The sequence below is a fragment of the Pinus tabuliformis genome, chromosome 9, assembly GCF_031772625.1.
Source record: "Pinus tabuliformis cultivar Carrire ecotype Pingquan chromosome 9, CPIR1, whole genome shotgun sequence".
NCBI lineage: Eukaryota > Viridiplantae > Streptophyta > Pinopsida > Pinales > Pinaceae > Pinus > Pinus tabuliformis.
The window spans coordinates 1874715154-1874724039 of NC_142307.1; positions in this window are offsets into that span (position 1 = coordinate 1874715154).

Below are 8886 nucleotides of genomic sequence, written 5' to 3' on the forward strand. Positions count from 1 at the left end.
GGAAAATCAAGATGTCCAAAAACCTCTGCAATTAAGACCTATAACAGCCTCCCAATTAGAAAAGTGCATCAGAAAGGGCTGTCAAATATATGCAATACAAGTAGGGTATGCTGACTCTAGAGATAAAAATGTTTTAATGGAAAATATACCTGTAATACAGAATTTTCCAGATGTATTTCCTAAGGAAATTCCGAGTCTACCCCCAAAGAGAGACATAGATTTTACAATTGAGTTAGTTTCGGGAGTGTTGAAGCCCCGAAAATCGGGTCTACAACAAGGGGGATACCCACCCGGTCCGGACCTTTGTTGGCAGCTCCTTTTCCGTTTGGTATAGCGGGCCCGACTAGGGATATGGGACCAGTTTCCCAAATTAAGTGTGTGTGTGAGAAAGATTGATATTTCTGATCTAACAGTTTCTAAATGGAATACTTCTACTCTAATTCTAATATAATAATAAGGAAATTATATTCTAATAAGCAGAAATATCTAAATCTACACTAACCCGGAGTGTAATCTTTCCTTTATGCGATCTAAAATGATTTCAAATAACAACTGGTAATAAAGATCATTCAACTGTTATGAGAAAAGAATTCAATAAGGATGAACCACTTCGTATAAAAAGTTAGACGAAACAGTTGTGAAAAACATATCTCATGATAAGCTATTCATACACTAAGCATAAATAAATAGCTATCACCGTACAAAAGTGCCAAATGATAACTCAAACATTCATACATCAATATATAAATAACTTAACATGAAAATCACTTTAACACATAGGCAGAAATAGTTAAGAGATAGAAATACCATTTATAACTAGTCCTACTCATGAGCTTCAAGCGATAACGATTTATCTCTTCTTGATCAAATATCCACTAAGAGTACAAAAGTGCAACATCAGTAGCAGATATCAAATGCAAACATCAATAAATCATGTTCCATTCATTCATCAAAACCTCCTCAGATGTTAAAAAAGTGCATGTTCTGGGGATAAGTTTTTGATAAATTTCAGGACCCTTCTCTAAATGCATGAGAAGGGTTTAAATACTATTAACTAAATTTAAAAATAAATTATTACAAAAATGTAGGATGCGGTTTAAATGACCATCCTCTTTTCAGGAAAATAAAACAAAATTAAAACTAAAAATGAATATAAAATTAAAACTACTTCTGTATCTGGTCCTTGAAATCGCACGCATGCAGCATCTGTTTGAGAAGAGTCAACTGGCCGACTTCCGCTTTTAGCTGAGCTGAGAAAATAGAATCGACAAGCGCTGGCGCCATCTTTTCGGCCGAATTGATGATACACTTAAGAGTCATCCATTGGCTCTGCGGATTTACCAAGTAAGCCCAGTAATAATCCCAGTTTAACTTGGTTAACCCTTGGATTGCTTCTGCCTTTTCTTTTGCCTTCTGCTTCCAATCTGTTTCTATCATTTGCTTTCTTGCAATTTTTGGGGCTTGCAGGTGACTGGGCAATTAGCAGCTTTCCTTTTCAAGAAATTTTTCTTAGCGATGCGCGATTAGCACTAGCTGCCTTCGTTTCTTGATCTGGATTTCCTTGATGCGTTTTTCGCTTCTTGCGCTTTTTCCTTCCAGCGAATATAAAGTTCCAAATTTGTAAAAATAATAATTCCATAAGCTCTCGACCCTGAGTCTTAAACTGTGTATTTCTGGTATCAATGCTATCCAGTATCCACTTGACCATGTCCGTGTATGGGAGAATTTTAGGTCTTGCTGCTATCCGGTGCAAGAATGAGCAAGCTAGCTCTGTGATGGATGCCTCTGAAGAATTATTTGAGCTTGCGATCGCAGCAACTTCCATTACTGTGGGATTCTCCTCTTCAAGCAGATTATACATGCCTTCCCACGTAGCAATTCTTGCGTCTCTGTTACAGGGTGTGTCTGTATATAAGGACGCCATTTCTTTTTCTTCAGAGCTCGGAGCTTTGCTTTTCTTTCCCATTTTAACCTACGTATTGCTGTGTATCGTCCTCTGTTCTCCGTTCCTGTAATTCACAAGTGAACTGAAAATAATGACAAGGAAGGGTGATGGGAAAGTTTTTAAATGCTAAAGACACATCAAATATACCACCTTATGTGGGATGATTTTTCAATAAGCACGAACCATATTCCATTAATAACTGGCAACTACCTCATTTATTAGCATTAAAGCGCATAACCAGGTGTCAGCTTATGGAAAATACTTTTCTTAAATAACGAGCCTGAAAGATCTGCGATGAAGCGATTTTGCGATTTTCTTTGCAATATCGCGGAATGACAACATCGCAGAATCATAACATCGCAAAATTGATCGCTCGTGACATCGCATTATCGCATTGTCGTTGTATCGCGAAATAGCAATATTTCAATATCGCAGATCGCAGAAACGTTATATATGATAAACTTTGTTAACTCGTTTTCTGCGACATGCGATTTGCGATCGGTGTCATTGCATATCGTCAAATAAAGTGTTTCAATGTAAATTTTGTTGTATGTGTTGCGATATTGTATTATCGCATATCGCGATCTCGCAATATTGTAATTCGGTTTGTAAGGTGGTCTCCCATTATCTTTTTTGCGATGCAATATTCCTAAGGAAAGATTTGTGTCTTACCTTATCATAAAACTTAGATTTTTTTAGATTTTGCAAGGGGATTTCCTAAGCCTATGATGATAAGTTTATTCGAAAAGGAAATTTAAGCACTACTTTGATTTTTTAAATTTTTAACTAAGGGTCTCCACTTATTTAGTATTAGGAATAACACTAAATAAAAAAGGGGGTTGTCGCTGGCCACAACAATTGGCGATTCACTTGGAAGAACCAGTTATCTCTGCTGCTCTTTTGAATTTTCAAAACTTTCAAAACACAAAATTTTCCAGAAAGTTAAACTTTATTATAGAAAGATAAAGTACATTATGCTTTTGCCTATCAATGATATTTTGTTTCTTCTATTTTCAACTTTGATTATTTGCTGCCTCAAGCTAGTTCTTGTATTTACATCAGTCATTACTTGGGTTGTAAAGATAAAACAAAGTCTTCTCTGTAAACCAGTTTTAAATATGCTCATTTGTCGTAGGTAAAGCCTTTGCTGTCAGCAGGCGTTTATAGCCTCGACAGAGTTACCTATGACCCAGCAATGATCCTATATCCTATTTAAAGAAACCTACAATTCCCAAAAAAGGATCCACATCCACACTTATTGCTTTGATTTTCTTTTATTCTTAAAGAACAATGTCTTGGTTTGATAGTCAATTTATGACACAGTGATTCACTTGATTTATAACTTCGCTGAACAAGCTGGCTTGTGATGAGACCCCTTGCCTTCTGATTGCAATAATCTCGAGTCCTTGCCCTGTTGTGGTATGCAGTATTGGCAAAGTCAGCAAGTTATAACATCTGTGATTATGATGAGTCGGCTCGTGATGAGACCTCTCACTCTTTAAGATAAAATGTATCTTTGGATTGTTCCTCTAAAAGTTGTGATTCCCTTAGTAGGGAGGAAGTCATTTTTTCCTTAAGATAGCTCTGGATGACAATAGTAGAGTTTTTGAGAATCACTGTTTTACAGAGAATCTTTATTTTGTTATTGATACCTTTCATTGCACTGATATAAAAAAAATTCTCACTAAAGGTTGTTTTCATCAAATTTTATGAAGTTGAAACTAGTATCATATCTAAGCTAGAGTTTTTAACTGTATCTTTCAATAATAAAGATCAATTTTCCAAAAGATTTGCTATTTATACAAGAGAAAGATCAAAATTTGAAAGAGAATTGGTGTCTTTTTTGTAAATGCCTATTGTAACCATTCACAACTGGTTTTATTATGAAAAGAAAAACAACTACTCTACAAAATAGAAGAATAATCTTCTATGGAAAATATTTCTTGAGTATCTGACCATTAACAGGTAAAGAATCATTTTTCCCTGTTAAATCTTGTAGAATGAAAGTAGATGGACCTATGACTTCTATGATCTGGAAAGGACCAAGCCACATTCTTTGAAATTTTGTATGTTTTCTCTTTTCCTCGTGAGCCTTGTCCGATTTTAAAACTAGATCTCTCATCTAAAAATCTTTTCTTGATATCATATTGGAATCAAAAGCGGTTTTTACTAATGCTTGATGATGAGCGTGAGTTCTTTTGGCCTTCTCTTGTTGTTCTTCTAACTTGATTATCTCCATTTTCCTAAGTTGTAAAGAAGAGGTTGGTGCTTCATCAATATATTGGACCAAAGCTAAAGAGGGAATTGCCAGATGTGTTGGAAAAACTACTTCTTTCCCATAAACTAAATTAAAAGGAGAAGTGCCGATAGAGGCTTTTTGCTTTATTCGATCTGCCCATAAAGCATATATTAAAGACTTATGCAAATTTTTATGATTTTGGTCTATGGTTCGCTTAATGATTCTGATTAAGTTCTTATTTGTAGATTCAGCTAACCCATTCCCTTGTGGATAATAATTGGCTGAGTATTTAAGCTTGAAACCCCTTTTGAGTGTAAGTTAAGTCATTGCATTACCAGAAAAATATGATACATTATCAAACATTAAAGCAGAAGGCAATCCAAACCTGGTGATTATGAACTGATCTATGAATTCAATGATATTTTCAGCGTTAGCCGTCTTGAGTGGAACTGCTTTTACCCATTTAGTAAAGTAATCTGTCGCTGTAAAGATGTAACTATGTCGTTTAGAAGAGTGAGGAACGATCTCACCTGTTACGTCCAATCCCCACTGATCGAAAGTTTGTTCGATGGTAACTGGTTGCAGTGGCAAGGATGGTTTCTTTTGTCTCCCAGCAACGGTTTGACAAACTTGGCATTTCCTTACGTAGTTATGTGCGTCTTTGAATAATGTGGCCCAGTAATAGCCTGCGCGTAAAATTTTGTGAGCAGTTGCATTTCCAGCGTAGTGTCCGCCCGTTGGCCCATCGTGGAGTTTCTACAAGATTTTTTTAGCTTCAACTTTCTCAAGAAATCTAAGAAGCACAAAATCATAATTTATTCTAAAAAGAACGTCATTCTTGTTTGGCTTTTAACCTCAGGGCTCTTTTCTTGGTATGATCGAGGTTTGGAGGAGCATATCCATTCTTTAGATAATAAATAATATCATCATATAATGACTCAGCATCGTTTAGGCTTACCTCATATACTTGTACCTCTTCAGATGGATTTTTGGGCATTAGCGATGCTCCTGCCAGCGTTTTGCAAAAGCCTTAACTTTTTACAATATTTGTTGATTTGATTTCGACGTCGTATTCTTGTAAAGCAGTAACCCAATTGGCCCTTTTTTCACCCACATCCTTCTGTACTAGAAGATTTCTTACCGCTGGAAACGGTACTATGATCTTGGTATGTGTTTTGAGTAAAAAAGGTCTGAAATATTTAATTTCTTTAAAAACAGCATAAGCTTGTTTTTCCACATCTGAATAATTCAATTCAGCACCTTGTAAATTGGAACTGAAAAAAGTAATTGGGGCTTTCACATTTTCTTGATTTGCTTGAGTGAGTATCACAGCATACGATCTATCTGAGGCAAATGTATAAAAAATAAAAGGATCGAAAAAATTTGGAGTTGCTAGAGATGGAGCATTGATAATTGCTTGTTTGATTAGATTGAATTTCTCATGTTCATCTTGGCCCCATTTAAAGTTTGCATTCTTTTTAATCATGGCTTGTAAAGGAGATACGATTCTTGAAATGTCTGGAACGAATCTATTTACAAAGTTAATCTGGCCAAGGAAAGATTGCATGGCTTTCTTGTTGTGAGGTAGGGGTACTGCAGAAATTTCTTTGATTCTGTCAGGATCAATGTGAATCCCAAATTTTGACACTATGAATCCTAGAAGTTTTCCTTCACTTAATGCGAAAAAGGATTTTTTTGGGTTAAACGAAATCCCATACCTTAGGAAACGTCGGAAGATTTGTTTTAAATCCCTGAGATGGTTGTTTCGTTTTTTGGAATAAACAGTAATATCATCGAAATAGATTACCACTGATTTATCAACTAACCCTTTGAATGCAATGTCCATGGCTCTCTGAAATGTGGCACCCACGTTAATCAAACCAAATGACATCTTTTGATATGCGTATGTGCCCCACTTAGTTCTGAATGTAGTTTTTAATTAATCGTCGGGATGTACCAGCACTTGCTTGTATCCTGAGAATCCATCCAAGAATGACATTAATTCCGAGCCCGCAACTGTCCTGCAGTATTTGTTCCATGGGAGGTAAAGGAAAACTGTCCTTTTGGCAGACCTTGTTAAGGTTTCGAAAGTCAATGCAAATTCTAATATCTCTGTTTTTCTTTCTAACAGGTACCATATTGGAGACCCATTTAGAATGTCTAACATAAAAGATTATTTTGGCTTTCAATAACTTATTGAGTTCAGCTTTAATCTGATTTTCTAAATTTGGATGGATCTTTCTCAACTTTTGTTGGACAGGTTTTTCATTATCGATCATTGGGATAGTATGTTGGATGATGGAGGTGTCGTATGTTTTGAGTTCATTGTAATTCCAAGCAAAGACACTTTTGTATTGTTTCAAGAGATGAATATATGCTAATTTTTATTCAGGGGTTAGGCCAAGGCCTAAGTTGATATTTTGCAGTTTGGCATCAGTTTCTAGATTTACTAATTCATAATTCAAAAGTTGGACTTTGGAGTTTTGAATTGGTAGATATTTTGAATCGATCTTTCAAATCAGAAAGGTCTTCTAATTTGACTATTGATTTAGGTATAGCATTGTTAGTACTATCCTGTTCCAATTGTTGGTCATGTTGGTCTTCGTCAATAATTTGATTGGTGTAGGATCCTTCAGATGTGAGAAAACTCACGATATCAGGATCGTCATTGAAAATCCTCCAATTGGTGATGTTATCAGGAATAGATGGTCTAAAAATTAACTCAATTGAAAATCGGTCAGGGTTAAAATCTTCTAAAGGAATGTGCTTGGAAGCTACGTTGGCTAAGAGGTCTGCACTAGCATTCTGGAGTCTAGGAATTGATGAAATATTAAATGCTATAAAATGTTCAGTCAAATCTTGAACTAAAGATTGGTAATGCTTTAAATGACCTGATAAACAATGTATAGTATTACGTACCTGTCTGATTACAATTTCAGAATCGCCGAAAACTTGCAGGTATTTGACGTCTAATCTGATCGCTTTGTATAACCCTTGGACTAAAGCCTCGTATTCTGTGGTATTGTTGGTGCACTCAAATTCGAGTTTGCAAGTTAACATGGTTTTATCTCCCTCTAGACTTAGAACCATCAAAAAATAGTTTCCAAAACAAAGATTTATTTACAGGACTATCTATAAAATTAATGCATTTAGAACTATCTGTTTGCGAAAAGGTTTCTACCTGAAATAAAACAAAATGTTCTAAGTAAGGTGAAGTATGAGCATTAAAATTTCCTATGAAAGAATCTACTGAATAGTTGCCAATGATGTTAGAATTATATGTTACTGGCTCATTTTCTCCCTCGAGTTCCGTTACTATATATTTCTGATGTCGTTCACGTTCAACATTTATTTGGTTGGGTTTACCATTATAAGGGAGCCACATATGCGACCAATCAGTTGCAAAGTTGCGAAGTATCCATGAAGTTTTTCTGACCAATCTCTGCTAAGAATTAGGCCATAAAATTTAGGAATATCGGAAACTAAAATGTCGGTCACTTGACATACCTTTGAGTTAGATGATAGCCTTATGGTAACCTGATTTAATTCGCCAATCACTTCGACTTGCGATCGATCAAGCTGAACTATGCGCACAACGGATTTCTGTGGTTGAACGTTCAATTTTGCACAGATTGATCTTGGTAAAATATTTGATGAAGCTCCAAAATTGACTAAGCAATTATGAACGTTTTTATTGAAAATTTCAGAAGTAAGGAGAAATGGGGGAGTATGCAATCTCGATCTTCCTCCAATTAACGCGATATCGTTTGAATCAAATTTATTCATCGCATTAGTTGGAGGTCTGCCCATGTCATGGAAAGCTTGAGAAATTACAACAGCTGATAAAGGTGCAACTGGTACAGCATGCAATTCTTTCAGAAGTACTTTCTGCTGGTGTTTTAACTTGCTCAATTCAAAAAGAGTAATATTGGCCCTAGTCTTTTTCATGTCTTCTACGATGTTATACTCCATTTCATCCGAAACGATTAGCGTTTTAGATGGAGTTGATGTGTTATTTGGACTGGGCTGGTTTGAGTCTCTTTAGGTGATGTTTTCTTGGCTGCGACTTTATCCTTAGTCATCAAGCTTGCGCTCTTCAGCTTAGGTGTAGGCTGAGGAGGATCAAGTTGATTTCTGTTGAGTACTAACCGGGAATGCCTCTTGATCCTCTTCATCTGGGAGGATGAAATCCCACATACCTTGTAACTCTACAACTTCTTCTTCATCAGTGTGTTCTTCAGTAGCGTTTTCCTCTTCTTCTTCTTCTGATTCAGCATTTGAAATAACATTACGGGGTTTGGAATCAGTTGAAGGATTTCTTTTAAAAGGCCTGTATGGCTTTTTAGAGGAATTTTCTGCCACTTGTTTCTTAATATTGACCATTTCGTTGGACATGGTCTTCAAAACTTTTTGTAATCCTTCTAAATCAAATGGATCTTTCGGCTGTTTTTTCTTGGGATCTTCTTTGAAAGAAACCTTCTTAGATTTTCGTTCTTCCATCGTGTTTTTCTTTTCTAGGGTCTTAATACGTTTCTCTACTGCTATCACTTCTTTCATATTTTCAACTAAGGTTGTTTTGTTAGCCCTATCAACAAAAATCACTAAGTTTGATGGTAAAGCTGTAATGTACCATTCATTTCGCACTTCTTCACTAGGCTGAGAAGCAGTAGGTATTTTTTTTAAGATTTTATTGAAACATAGA